A 15,500-nucleotide genomic window follows, 5' to 3' on the forward strand; every position below is an offset into this window, starting at 1 on the left:
GGCAGCGCCAATTAAATTAACTAAATGCAATTCTTTTCTAATTTGAACAATTTCATTGAGGATTAATTTTTTCTGGATTAAACTGTTGTATCAGTAAAATATGGATAAAATATCAACTTTTATTAAATTAAAAAATATTAATGAGAAAACCCAAATCTATGTGCATTACCTTTGAGAATGTTTATATATTCTATTTTCATAACTGGTTCCATAGGAATGCATAGTCCAAATTTTATATCTATGAAGACAGACCTTTTATTTTTAATTTGGGTAAACAAGAAAATTTTCTTGGAGTCATACTAATGGGCACAAGATTGTATAACTGTCATTCTCCATAATGCTTGAATATTTATAGATGACTAAAACTGGTATTTATCCATTCCAAAAGTGTAGATCATTGTGGAAGTGGCTCACATCTAGGGGCTCTACACCAGGATATTAAACCTAATATCAATGAAAAGAAATAAAACAAGCAGTTAGTTATGGAAAGCATGAACAATATGAAGAAATTTAATATCAAAAAGGTAAATGATATTTTATAAATGGAAAACACAAACATTTATGCAAAAAATAGAATCAGAATTCAATTTCTATTTAAGATCTAGAGTTCAATATATATTGGTAAACATTAACATATAAACCATAAAGAAATGTGTAGATAAGAATATTTTCTACAGAAGTTACATCAAAGAACATGGCAGAGTAGGTTACTCAAGGAACCAGTCCCCCCACTGAAACAATTACAAAGTGACAAAGACTGACAGATGTAATTTTTGTGGAACTCTAGAATATAAGCCAAAACTTTCATCAACCAAAGGACTGCTTAATAAAAGAGCTGTTGATTTTTAGTAAGAGATTGTTGTGGCATTTTTGCTCAACAGCCTATCACCTCCCATTCACCAGCATGGTGGTGCATGAGATGGTAGCCAGTGTTCCTTCCTGGTGCAGATTGCTGGTTCCAGAGGGCTAATAGTATGGACCTTGTTAAAATACTGTAATTGTTCATTTTGATATGTTTGTAGTTCCCTCAGGAAATAACACAGAGGCTGGCTTTTTTTTGCCTCCTCTTTCCACCCTCCTCGATTAGAGTGGCTTTTTAGGGAGCCACATATGTTGAAACATTTAAAGATATATACTATCCATGCCCATATGAGGTAGGAGAGAGCAAACAGTGAAAGTGGTAGAAAGTGCCAAAAGCCCCAGAAAAAGAAGGTAGGGGAAGAAGTCACTTGAGTAAATAAGAGCTCACAGTGCCTCCACATTTCCTGGGGTAAAAAGGAGTACAAAGCACACATATGCTCAAAAAAGACATGAGAGGACCCTCTGCTTGCACCTTTGGTGGAGCTGTGGGATCCAAGAAAGGATAAGGGAAAGACAGAGCTGTAGGCTAATCACTGAAAGAATGCCCAGCTCATGGACAAGTTGTAAAGACCAGGTAAAGTGGTACTTCTCTCTTTCTTGGCTCAAGACATTTAAGGAAATTCCTGTCAGATCACTGGCTGACCCCAGAGATAATAAATAACAAAGACTTCAATGGCCACACATGACAGGGAATATAGACTTTGCAAAAATCTTAAAAAAAAAAAGAGACATGGACAGAGAACTAAAGGAAAAAAGAAAAACAATTTATGAACAAAAGGAGATTATCAATAAAAAATAGAAATTATAATGAAACAAATAGACGCTCTGAAGCTGAAAAGTACAATAACTGAGATTTTTAAAAAATCAGAAAATTTCTACAGTAAATTTAAGCACAAACTTGAAAGTCATACCACTGAGCAAAAAGAAAAATAAAAAACAGAACCAAAGGATATGTGGGAAACATTTAAGTGTATTATGGGAGCCCCAAAAGAAGTAAGTGGCATACAGATACATTTCACTTTATATAATTCTGTTATGTGAACATCTCAGTTCAAAAGAATTTTTTGCACTGATGCTATTTTCCAGAAAAACTGGCCAATGGAATCTAATTTTGTGGAAAATACCAAAATTGAGGGATTTTCTATAAAATAATTGAGGGCGCCTGTGTGGCTCAGTTGGTTAAGCAACTGCCTTTGGCTCAGGTCATGATCTTGGAGTCCTGGGATCGAGTCCTACATCAGGCTCCCTGCTCAGCAGGGAGTCTGCTTCTCCCTCTGAACCTCTTCCCTCTCATGCTATCTCTCATTCTCTCTCTCTCTCAAATAAATAAAATCTTTAAAAAATAAATAAAAATAAAATAATTGACATATAATCTTCAAAAATGCCAAGATTGTGGAAGTCAAGGAAAAATGAAGGAATTCTTCCAAACTGAAGGAGACTAAAGAGACTTGACAAATAAATTTAGTGTATCATTCTGGATTGGAATCTTTGCTAATAAATGACATTATTAAACCAATTGGTTATTTTCAAATAAAATCTATGGAGTAGATGAATTTAGTATATCAGTATTTATACCTTGCTTTTGATTGTGGTACTTTGGTTATGTAGCTGTGTTCTTTTAAATGTATATTGAATTTTCCAAGGATGAAAATGTCAGCATGTGAGATACAGAGAGAAACAATGTTGTAAAATGCTAACAAAAATGAAGTCTAGATGAAAAGAATAAAGGGTGTTATTTGTGCTGTCCTTCCTCTACCAATTTAATCCATGTATTCCTGTATTGCATCTGTCTAAATCTACTGATTTAGCAAATACGCTTGCTTTTGCAACTTTGTTCACTTTCTTGGTTATAACTACTACCTTGATTTTAAAAATTCAAATTTATACATTAACTCCAGGATTTGTCCCTTAGCACCAATTAATCTAATTCCTTGGAGTCATAATCCCTTCAAATTTAACATTACTCAATCAGTGAATGAAAAGACTAGGATTTACTGAATTGCTATATGGCAGGTGTAATGCCAGGTACTAGGAATATATTACTGAACCAGATACTGATACCTGGTGAGCTGAACTTTCATGAAGCTAACTGCCTTGTTATATTACTTTCAAGGATTTCTTTACTAATATCCATACTCTATAATTTCATCCAGAAATCTAAGTTATCCTAGTTTTTACGCTTTGTCATTCTCTACATGCATTTTATCACAAAGTTTTACCAATCTTATTTTTTAAAGATTTTTTTTATGTGCTTTGACCCTGCTCTTTTCCAATTCCTGTGATTTCTGCCATAATTTGCCACTAATTTGAATTCTCCTTCTGGACTTTTTCAACAACCTATAAATTCTGTTAACTATAATTCTGCCTAGCTTACATGCTTTTATTTTTTACATGCTTAATCCAGACTGATTCATTTTAACTAAAGCCTTAGTCATTTTCATCTGCTAAGATGACGTATTAGGTCCGTGTTATATAAAAAAAAAGTTTATATAATTGAAACAGAATTCTCTATGCTAATCTCCTTTATATATTCCCCCAGATGTCACTTTTTAAATTATGCCTTTTCTAGCCACCCTTTTTAATACCTCACACACATTCACTATCTCTCATATCACTTTATGCTCATCTTAGGTTTAATCACCTCATGAAATATAGTTGCTTATTTCTCTTGATTAGTAACAGCCTTCCTCTCCTTACAATATAAGTTCCATAACAACAGAGATTTTTGTCTGTTTTGGTCATTGTTGAAACTCCAGTGCTTAGAACAGTGCCTGATATATGATAGTTAATAATTGTTAATTGAATGAATTTCAAGAAAACTTTATAAAGCATTTAAAGGAATATTGTTTTGAATGAAGAGTTGGGGAGAAACAAAGGCCATGACTATTCTCTCCCCAACCCCAAAACCAATCATGATTCTTGGACTTAAAGTTCCTTAGAGGAAACACTCTAAGAGCTTATTAAGTTAAGACCCAAGTCCCTGGTCTACATTTCAAAGTCCTTTTTTTATTTTTCCTCTCTCTGTAGCTCATATTCCAATGACTAGGAATGTAGGACGTCTTATAGTTCCCACACTAGTCAGGATACTCTATGCCCCATGCTCAGCCTGTACTCCATTTGCAAATGTATTTGTATTTATTAATTTTTCTAAGTTTTAGGCCTGGTATCATCCCAGATTTATTTGTACTCCATACTATGCTATACTATCTACTTCTATAATAATGCCATGTGCACTTCTATTCTGATATCATAGCACTTAAAATATTATATTGAAATATTTGTTGCTTTAATTAGAGACATAGTATTATATTCAAAATGAGATCTAAGTCACTAATATCTAATAGATGTTAGATAAACATTTTTCCACATCTGAAACAATTGGCTTTTACAATATACAAAATACTATGTTGGTTATAAATGAAACATTAATATGATTGTAGTTTCTCAAAAGTTCAAAAGTTTGGGCTAGAAGTAATATTAAGCATCCTTTTTTTTCCATCCAAACAATCTGTCAACACAGCATGCATGTACATCCTTAGGAACATTGAATGAAAATATCCTACACAATTCATTACATGAATTACAGAACTGGTATGACTCCCCTTCACAATAACACTCTTATTTCAGTAAGTGAAACGGTACCCATTTTATAATGCCTGAAGTGTAGGTATAAGAACATTAGTAATATAGATAGTCCTAACAAAACTATTTGCAAGCAATATTAAGCATCTTTTGATATAAGGATCTATTATTTAAAATCAGAGATATCATCCACTCTCAAACTGGGGAAGATTATTGAGAGTGTACCATGTGGCAAGCACAGCTAGGCACTTTATTAAAGTATCTTAGTCAATACTCTTAAAACGCTAATGTTTTTGCATATTTCCTAAATACAGAAAAATAAAATTCAAAGATATTAGAATTTTATATTTTGCCCAAGGCCACTATACAACTAATAAAGATCAGAGCTGTGATTCTCATCCAAATTTATCACATTCCAAAGCTGTTCACATTTCCAATCTTTAAAAGTGTTCCTTTAAGAATAGTAACAGTGGTACCTTAAGATAATTGAACATATACTTAACATGCATTGTTTTATTTACATAAACATCTTGTGAGGCAGGGACTATTTTGCATCAGAATCATTTCCATTTGAAGGATGAGGAAATCGAGGTAAAGAGATTAAATAATTTGCCCTAGATAACTGGAATTTGACCTCATTCACTTTGACCCCAAAACATGTGTCCTTATAAATATACACATAAACAGTACACTTCAGTCTTTTTGGAGAAAAAAAAAAATGTAGGCCCAGAAATAAATACCAAACAGGTTGATTCAGGTAATGACTAAAACCAAGTTTCAATAAAAGGGATCTCAAGGTATTTTATACTTATAAAAAAAAAAAGTCATGAGAGAAGCAAAATTTCAGCAATATTCAAATAAGAAATTAAGGAAATGTTTTAATAGCACTTATTTTCTCACATTGTTTAATTATAATTTTAAATGCTTTGTTTTTATTGAATATAAACATCAGGAGGGCAGGGACTATTCTGTTTGGTTCCCTGATATTTCCAGTTATAGAGAATGCTGAAGCCTGGCACATGGTAGATACTCAAATATTTTCTGATTCTATAATGGTAGGAGTAGACATTACAGTGTAGATGAGATTGAGTTAAGATGTTGTCCTTCTACTTGCACAAGAGTAACCTGAAAGGTAAAATTATAACCAGGGAAAAAGTGTTTCATATAACTAATATTACCACAAGAAATTTTAAGAAAAATATGAAGTCATCTATGATCTGAAAGTAAGGGCACTATTAGTTTTTACCTTGTACTGTAGGCCTGGGAAATTGTGAAAATTATTTTGAATAAAGTGACCAAGGTTAAAGGTTGAGCTTACCTTGCAATAGTTAGTATTTATATGAATCTGAACATCCACTATTATATATGTATGTACAATAGAGATCATATATAGAATATTATTTATCAGTAATATTCTGTTAAATAAAATTATCAATAAAAATAAAGATGTCAGCCTAGCAAATTTTATAAGATAAATGTTTAGGAAACTTATTAAACATCTCTGAATATAGGGGATAAAAAATAAACAACTACCATGAACAAGTACATGCAAACAAATAGACTAACCTAGAGGAAATGGATAAGCTCCTAGAAACATATAATCTTCCCAGACTGAATCAAGAAGAAATAGAAAATCTGAACAGACCCATTACTAGAAAGGAGATTACATTAGTAATCAAAAACTTCCCAATAAACAAGATTCCAAGACGAGATGACTTCGCCAGTGAAAATACCAAACATTCAAAGAATATCAATACTATTCAAACTCTTCCAAAAAAATAGATGAGGGAGCACTTCCAAACTCACCTTGCAAGGCCAGCATTACCCTGATACCTAAACCAGACAACGATACACAAAAGAAATTACAGGCCAATATCCATGAGGAACATAAATGCAAAAAATCTTCTGTAAAATATTAGCAAACTAAATTCAATACATTAAAAGGATCATACACCAGCAAGTAAGATTTATTCCAGTATTGCAAGGATGATTCAACATCTATATATCAATCAATGGGATTCACCACATTAATAAAATAAAGAATAAAAATCATATGATCATCTCAATAGATGCAGAAAAAGCGGGGACAAAATTTAACATCCATTTATAATATTTAAAAAACCCTCCAAAATGGGTATAAAATAAGTACCTCCACATAAAAAGGCTATATATGATAAGCCCACAACTAATATCAGACTCAACAGTACAAAGCTGAAAGCTTTTCCTCTAAGATTAAGAACAAGACAGTACTTACTCTCACTACTTTTATTCAACATAAAATAAAGTCCCTGACAGAAAATTAGACAAGAAAAAGAAAGAAAAGGCATAAAAAAATCAGAAAGGAAGTTGTAAAACTGTCACTATTTGCATATGATGTATTATATATGAAAAACTCTAAAAAAAATTAGCAAACTTGCAGGATACAATATCAATACACAAAAATCTATTGCATTTCTATATACCAGTAATGAATTAACAGAGAAGAAAACAATTACATTTACAATTTTATCAAAAATAATAAATTTGAGGTGAAAAACCTGTTCACTGCAAAATAAGATATTAATGAAAGAATCAAAAAAGACACAAATATTCCATATTCGTAGATGTGAAGAATATTGTTAAAATATCCATACTACCCAAAGTAATCTACTGATTGAACGCAATCTCTGTCCAAATTCTAATGACATTTTTCACAGAAATAGAACAAATAATTATAAATTTGAATGGAACCATAGCAGACCCCAAAGAGCCAAATAATTCTGAGAAGGAAGAACAAAGCTAGAGGCAGCATGCTCCCTCCTTTCAAAATATCTTACAAGCTACACTAATCAAAACAATATGGTTTTGGCCTAAAAACATAAATAGATTAATGGAACAGAATAGAGAACCCAGAAATAAATCCATACATGTATGGTCAACTAATTTATGACAAAGGAGCAAAGAATATATAATGCAGAAAAGATATAAATAAATGATGTTGGGAAAACTGGACCACTATCTTATACCATACACAAAAATTAACTGAAAATGGATTAAAAACTTGAACATACCTGAAACCCTAAAAATTCTAGAAAAAGAGTTGGTAAGCTCCTTGACGTTGGTCTTGGCCATGATTTTTTTAATTTGATACCAAAATCAAAGACAACAAAAGTAAAAAGAAACAAGTAAGATTATATCACACTAAAAAGCACTTTTTTAAAAAGATTTAATATATATATATATATATATATATGGGGGGCAGAGGGAGAGAATCTCAAGTAGACCCCACATTAGTGCAGAACCCAATGTGGGACTCGATCCCATGACCCTGAGATCATGACCTGAGCCAAAAATCAAGAGTCGGATGTTTAACTGAGCCACCCAGACACCCCCAAAAACATTTTTACAACAAAGGAAACTATCATCAAAATGAAAAGGAAACATACTGAATGACAGAAAACATTTGTAAATTATACATCTGGTAAGGACTTAATATCTAAAATATATAAGGAACTCCTACAACTCAATAACAAAACAAAGAATAGCAACAAAACAATTTGATTATAAAATGAGCAGATCTGAATAGACATTTTTCAAAGAAGACAGATAGCCAACAAGTAGAAGATATGCAAAATCTCTAGTCATCACAGAAATGCAAACCAAAACCACAATGAGATATTACCCACACCTGTTACTATGGCTATTATCAAAGAGACAAATAATAAGTGCAAGGAAATGGAGAAAAGGACACTTTGTGCACTGTTTGTGGGAATGTAGATAGTTGCAGCCACTGTGGAAAACAATCTGGAGTTCCTCAGAGCATTGAACATAGAACCACCATATGATTCAGCAATTCCACTTTTGGATGTTTATATAAAGAAAACAAAAGCACTAATTCAATAAGATATATGCACCCCCATGTTCATCACACCATTGTTTACAGCAGCCAAGGCATGGAAACAACCTAAGTGTCTAAGAAATTGTGGGGTGTGTGCATGGAATATTGTTCGGACGTGAAAAATAAGGTAATCATGTAATTTGTCACAATATGGATGAACCTTGAGGGTATTATGCTAAATGAAATAAGTTAGAGAAAAAAAATCATATGATCTCACTTATATGTGGAATCAAAAAGAAAACTGAGCTTCTAGATACAGAGAAGAGATTGATGATTCCCAGAGGTGGGTGGTAGAGGGGAGACAAAATGTGTGAGGGGAGTTTAAATTCCAGTTATAAAATGAATAAATCATGGGCATGTGACATACAACATGGTGACTACAGTTAATACTACTGTATTACATATTTGAAAGTTGTGAAAGTTGCTAAGAGAGTAAATCTTAAAAGTTCTTATCACAAGAAAAAATGTTTTATCTATGTGTGGTAACAGATGTTAACTAGACTTATTGTGGTCATTTTACAGTATATACAAATATTGAGTCATTATGCTATATACCTAAAAATAATATAATGTTATATATTAATTATAGCTTAATTTTAAAAAGTCCCCTAACCCAAAGTCATTTGTTAATATATATATTCATTTCTGAGTGACTTAGGAAATCTGACTAATACATTGCCAATAAAGAATTATAATTTGAAAAATAACACCATTTTTGCAGGGATAGATAACAGGAATTATTAGAAAGCCTACCGAAGTATAGTTTTCTTCATGGAGCAATAACAATAGAACTTCAAACAGAACAATGGGATCGATGCCAACCAAATGTGACAATGCATGGTAATTACAATAAAGGAAAAAGTTTTATTATCTAAATTAGCAATATTTAATTCATCCACTCACCAACATTTATAGAGCACCAAGTGTAAGAGACCATACTGTAGTGACACAACAATGAAGATAGTACTTCTCCATTGATATCTACTGGTGATTGCTATATATTACTATGAATAGAAATGAATTTATTTTCCTAAAACTCAGGTTGATAATCTGTTTCTAGTGTAAAAGAAAATACAATTAATAGCTATATATTTTCATACATTCCACTCTGGAAAAATAATAGTCTACATAGACTTTCATTTAAGTTTTCCATTAAGTTAAAAGCATCAAGCATTTAGATACACAGTATGATCTAAATACATGCAATCTAGCCAAAAAACAAACAATAAGACAAAAACAAAACAAAACAAAAATGTATGACCCTTCCTCTCAGAATAAGTTCTTATTAGTCTCCATATTGATGTGAGGTATTTTTCCAACTGTAAAAGGTAAGGAGCATTCATATTCTACACCATTTGGTTCTTTCTCATTCATCAGAAACAAAGTGGTGGCATTACATAATATTGCTTTTATTTATATCTGTACTCAAAAGGATCTTAAAAATATAATTGAAAAAGTACTCAAAAACCAAAGGCTTATTTTTTGTAAAAAAAATGGATATAGAGATTTTAACTGAATTAATTTGATAATAGGACTGAGGTCCATTGCTCCAATATTTATCAGTTGTGTGAATTTAGGAAATTTATCAAGCCTCTCTAAGCTCAATTTATCCATTTTAAATAAGGGAAATAATATTTCCTAACTCACAAGACAGGTAAGATTCAGTATGATAATCCATGTACAGTACTTAGACTGAAGAATAATAACTACCCTCAACAAATGCCAACAATTATTATAAGTGTCTTAGTCTGTTTTTAGCAGCAGATATCATCCTAATAGTAGGGTAAGAGTTCAATTACTGAGATGGTAATTATGTATCATAATTACAAAACATACCTGCTTTCAAAAAATTCATTCTCCAAAATATTATTGAAAGCAAATCAAATAATCCATGTAGGTAAACCCAAGGAAATATGGAAGTTTGAGGAAAATTGTTAAAAATAATTTAAAGGGCAGATGTCACCAAGATGGTGAAATAAGACACCTATCCTCCATTTCCCCACAAAGATCAAGAGTTAGGCAGGAATCCATAAATCAAAACAGCTCTAGGAGACATTAGGAGTCTACTTTAAAATCTTCAACACAGTGGAATTAAAAAAAAAAACAACAACAACTAAGAATAACTGCACAAAAAAGGAAGTGAGAATATCCTTTTGCCTGAATCATCCCACCCCTACGCCAGCATGGCTGAGTGCCAAGAGGGATTCTTTTTTAAATTTTTTGTTGTTATGTTAATCACCATACATTACATCATTAGTTTTTGATATAGTGTTCCATGATTCATTGTTTGTGCATAACACCCAGTGCTCCACGCAGAATGTGCCCTCTTTAATACCCATCACCAGGCTAACCCATCCCCCAACCCTCCTCCCCTCTAGAACCCTCAGGTTGTTTTTCAGAGTCCATCGTCTCTCATGGTTCATCTCCCCCTCCGACTTACTCCCCTTCATTCTTCCCCTCCTGCTATCTTCTTCTTTTTCTTTTTTCTTAAAACATGTTGCATTATTTGTTTCAGAAGTACAGATCTGTGATTCAACAGTCTTGCACAATTCACAGCGCTCACCATAGCACATACCCTCCCCAATGTCTTATCACCCAGCCACCCCCACCACTCCAGCACCCTCAGTTTGTTTCCTGAGATTACGGATCCCTCATATCAGTGAGGTCATATGATACATGTCTTTCCCTGATTGACTTATTTCACTCAGCATAACACCCTCCAGTTCCATCCACGTCGTTGCAAATGGCAAGATCTCATTCCTTTTGATGGCTGCATAATATTCCATTGTGTATATATACCACCTCTTCTTTATCCATTCATCTGTCGATGGACATCTTCGCTCTTTCCACAGTTTGGCTATTGTGGACATTGCTGCTATAAACATTAGGGTGCACGTACCCCTTCAGATCCCTACATTTGTATCTTTGGGGTAAATACCCAGTAGTGCAATTGCTGGATTGTATGGTACCCCTATTTTCAAATGTTTGAGGAACCTCCATACTGTTTTCCACAGGGGTTGCACCAGCTTGCATTCCCACCAACAGTGTAGGAGGGTTCCCCTTTCTCCGCCTCCCCGCCAACATCTGTCGTTTCCTGACATGTTAAATTTAGCCATTCTGACTGGTGTGAGGTGGTATCTCATTGAGGTTTTGATTAGGATTTCCCTGATGCCAACCAATGTCGAGCACTTTTTCATGTGTCTGTTGGCCATTTGGATGTCTTCTTTGGAAAAATGTCTGTTCATGTCTTCTGCCCATTTCTTGATTGGATTATTTGTTCTTTGGGTGTTGAGTTTGATAAGTTCTTTATGGATTATGGATACTAGCCCCTTATCTGATATGTCATTTGCAAATATTTTCTCCCATTCTGTCGGTTGTCTTTTGGTTTTGTGGACTGTTTCTTTTGCTGTGCAAAAGATTTTTATCTTGATGAAATCCCAATAGTTCATTTTTGCCTTTGCTTCCCTTGCCTTTGTGATGTTTCTAGGAAGAAGTTGCCTCAACTGAGGTCGAAGAGGTTGCTCCCTGTGGTCTCCTTTAGGATTTTGATGGACTCGAGTCTCACGTTTAGGTCTTTCAACCATTTTGAGTCTATTTTTGTGTGTGGTGTAAGGAAATGGTCCAGTTTCATTCTTCTGCATGTGGCTCTCCAATTTTCCCAACACCATTTGTTGAAGAGACTGTCTTTTTTCCATTGGACATTCTCTCCTGCTTTGTCAAAGATGAGTTGACCATAGAGTTGAGGGTCCATTTCTGGGCTCTCGATTCTGTTCCATTGATTGATGTGTCTGTTTTTGTGCCAGTACCATACTGTCTTGATGATGACAGCTTTGTAATAGAGCTGGAAGTCCGGAATTGTGATGCCGCCAGCTTTGCTTTTCTTTTTCAGGATTCCTCTGGCTATTCGGGGTCTCTTCTGGTTCCATACAAATTTTAGGACTATTTGTTTCATTTCTTTGAAAAAAGTGGATGGTATTTTGATGGGGATTGCATTGAATGTGTAGATTGCTCTAGGTAGCATTGACATCTTCACAATGTTTGTTCTTCCAATCCGTGAGCATGGAACGTTTTTCCATTTCTTTGTGTCTTCTTCAATTTCTTTCATGAGTATTTTATAGTTTTCTGAGTACAAATCCTTTGCCTCTTTGGTTAAATTTATTCCGAGGCATCTTATGCTTTTGGGTGCAATTGTAAATGGGATAGACTCCTTGATTTGTCTCTCTTCTGTCTTGTTGTTGGTGTATAGGAATGCCACTGATTTCTGTGCATTGATTTTATATCCTGCTACTTTACTGAATTCCTGTATGAGTTCTAGCAGCTTTGGGGTGGAGTCTTTTGGGTTTTCCACATACAGTATCATATCATCTGCAAAGAGTGAGAGTTTGACTTCCTCCTTTCTGATTTGGATGCCTTTGATTTCTTTTTGTTGTCTGATTGCTATGGCTAGGACTTCTAATACTATGTTGAATAGCAGTGGTGATAGTGGACATCCCTGCCACGTTCCTGACTTTAGGGGAAAAGCTCTCAGCTTTTCCCCATTGAGAATGATATTCGTTGTAGGTTTTTCATAGATGGCTTTTATGATATTGAGGTATGTACCCTCTATTCCTATACTCTGAAGAGTTTTGATCAAGAAAGGATGCTGTACTTTGTCAAATGCTTTTTCTGCATCTATTGAGATGATCATGATTCTTTTTCTTTCTTTTGTTAATGTGTTGTATCACATTGATTGATTTGCGGATATTGAACCAACCTTGCAGCCCAGGGATAAATCCCACTTGGTCATGGTGAATAATCCTTTTAATGTACTTTTGCATCCTATTGGCTAGTATTTTGGTGAGAATTTTTGCATCCATGTTCATCAAGGATATTGGTCTGTAATTCTCCTTTTTGTTGGGGTCTTTGTCTGGTTTTGGGATCAAAGTAATGCTGGCCTCATAAAATGAGTTTGGAAGTTTCCCTTCCATTTCTATTTTTTGGAACAGTTTCAGGAGAATAGGTATTAATTCTTCTTGAAATGTCTGATAGAATTCCCCTGGGAAGCCATCTGGCCCTGGGCTTTTGTTTGTTGGGAGATTTTTGATGACTGCTTCAATTTCCTTAGTGGTTATAGGTCTGCTCAGGTTTTTCTATTTCTTCCTGGTTCAGTTTTGGTAGTTGATACATCTCTAGGAATGCACCCATTTCTTCCAGGTTATCTAATTTGCTGGCATAGAGTTGCTCATAATCTGTTCTTATAATTGTTTGTATTTCTTTGCTGTTGGTTGTGATCTCTCCTCTTTCATTCGTGATTTTGTTGATTTGGGTCATTTCTCTTTTCTCTTTGATAAGTCTGGACAGGGGTTTATTAATCTTGTTAATTCTTTCAAGAACCAGCTCCTAGTTTCGTTGATCTGTTCTACTGTTCTTTTTGTTTCTATTTCATTGATTTCTGCTCTGATCTTTATGATTTCTCTTCTCCTGATGGGTTTAGGCTTTATTTGCTGTTCTTTCTCCAGCTCCTTTAGGTGTAGGGTTAGGTTGTGTATTTGAGACCTTTCTTGTTTCTTGAGAAAGGCTTGTATTGCTATATACTTTTCTCTTAGGACTGTCTTTGCTGTATCCCAAAGATTTTGAACAGTTGTGTTTTCATTTTCATTGGTTTCCATGAATTTTTTTAATTCTTCTTTATTTTCCGGGTTGACCCATTCATTCTTTAGTAGGATGCTCTTTAGCCTCCGTGTATTTGAGTTCTTTCTGACTTTCCTCTTGTAAATGAGTTCTAGTATCAAAGCATTGTTGTCTGAAAATATGCAGGGTATAATTCCAATCTTTTGGTACTGGTTGAGACCTGATTTGTGACCTAGGATGTGATCAATTCCGGAGAATGTTCCATGGGCACTAGAAAAGATTGTGTATTCCATTGCTTTGGGATGGAATGTTCTGAAAATGTCTATGAAGTCCATTTGGTCCAGTGTGTTGTTTAACGTCTTTATTTCCTTGGTGATCTTTTGCTTAGATGATCTATCCATTTCAGTCAGGGGGTGTTAAAGTCCCCCACTATTATTGTATTGTTGTCAATGTGTTTCTTCACTTTTGTTATTAATTCCTTATATAATTGGCTGCTCCCATGTTAGGGGCATAGATATTTACAATTGTTAGATCTTCTTGTTGGATAGACCCTTTAAGTAGGATATAGTGTCCTTCTTCATCTCTTATCACAGCCTTTGTTTTAAAATCTAATTTGTCTGATATAAGGATTGCCACCCCAGCTTTCTTTTGGTGTCCATTAGCATCGTCTTATCGTATCGTTTATCTCTCGAATTCTGCCCTCGTGATCCTGTAGTTGTTTATCTCTCTTTTTCTCAGCCTCTTTATTTTCCATCATTTGGTCTTCTATATCGCTTATTCTCTCTTCGCTTATATCTCATTTTTCCTAGCAGTTAGTGCCCCCTTTTTTTATTGCACCTCATTAATAGCCTTTTTGATTTCGACTTGGTTAGATTTTAGTTCTTTTATTTCTCCAGAAAGGGTTCCTCTAGTAACTTCCATGCTTTTTTCAAGCCCAGCTAGTATCTTTAAAGTCATGATCCTGAACTCTAGGTCTGACATCGTACTAATGTCTGTATTGAGTAGGTCCCTGGCTGATGGTACTACCTCTTGTTCTTTTTACTGAGGTGATTTTTTTCATCTTGTCATTTTGTCCAGAGGAGAATAGATGAATGAGAGAATAAAATGCTAACAGGTTAACAATGTCCTCAGCAAATATACTGTATACAAATCAGAAAAGACCTGAAACCAGGGGAAAAGAAAGGGAAAGAAAGAAAAAAAAAGAAAGAAAGAAAGAAAAAGATAAAAACAAAAACAGAACAATATAAAAAAAAAAAAGAATATGATCAGATATGATCAGGCTAGTGCATAGCCTGATCTAGCCTCCACTGATGTACATGCACCATGGGGAGACCTTGCAGCCACAAGAAAGCATGCCAACACCCAGCATCCCTGCAGCTAACTGCGGTCCTGCCTCTGGCCCAGTCACCTGTCAGTGGCCTGTACTGCTGGGCTATCTTACAACTAGCCCCTCTTAGCTATGCATGTGTACCCCATTGGTCTTACTCCCATCACTGGCTTCCACTGTACATGAACCTAGGGTAAGACATGCAGCCACAAGAATGCATACACCATCCTGGGCTCCTGCATC

At 34.4% G+C, this 15,500-nt stretch overlaps 1 long non-coding RNA gene across 1 annotated transcript in view; it reads right to left on the reverse strand.

Annotated features, from left to right (window-relative positions):
* Nucleotides 1-322: 322 nt before the first annotated feature.
* The window catches only part of LOC141374848 (uncharacterized), an 81,817-nt gene continuing 66,639 nt past the window's right edge, over nt 323-15,500 (reverse strand). Inside the window, exon 3 of the long non-coding RNA XR_012381994.1 lies at nt 323-444. This is a non-coding gene — a long non-coding RNA (uncharacterized lncRNA). The remainder of the gene's footprint in view (nt 445-15,500) is intronic.

The sequence above is a fragment of the Callorhinus ursinus genome, unplaced genomic scaffold (assembly GCF_003265705.2).
Source record: "Callorhinus ursinus isolate GAN/ISIS: 27379988/994484 unplaced genomic scaffold, GSC_fseal_2.0 scaffold22, whole genome shotgun sequence".
Classification (NCBI taxonomy): Eukaryota; Metazoa; Chordata; class Mammalia; order Carnivora; family Otariidae; genus Callorhinus; species Callorhinus ursinus.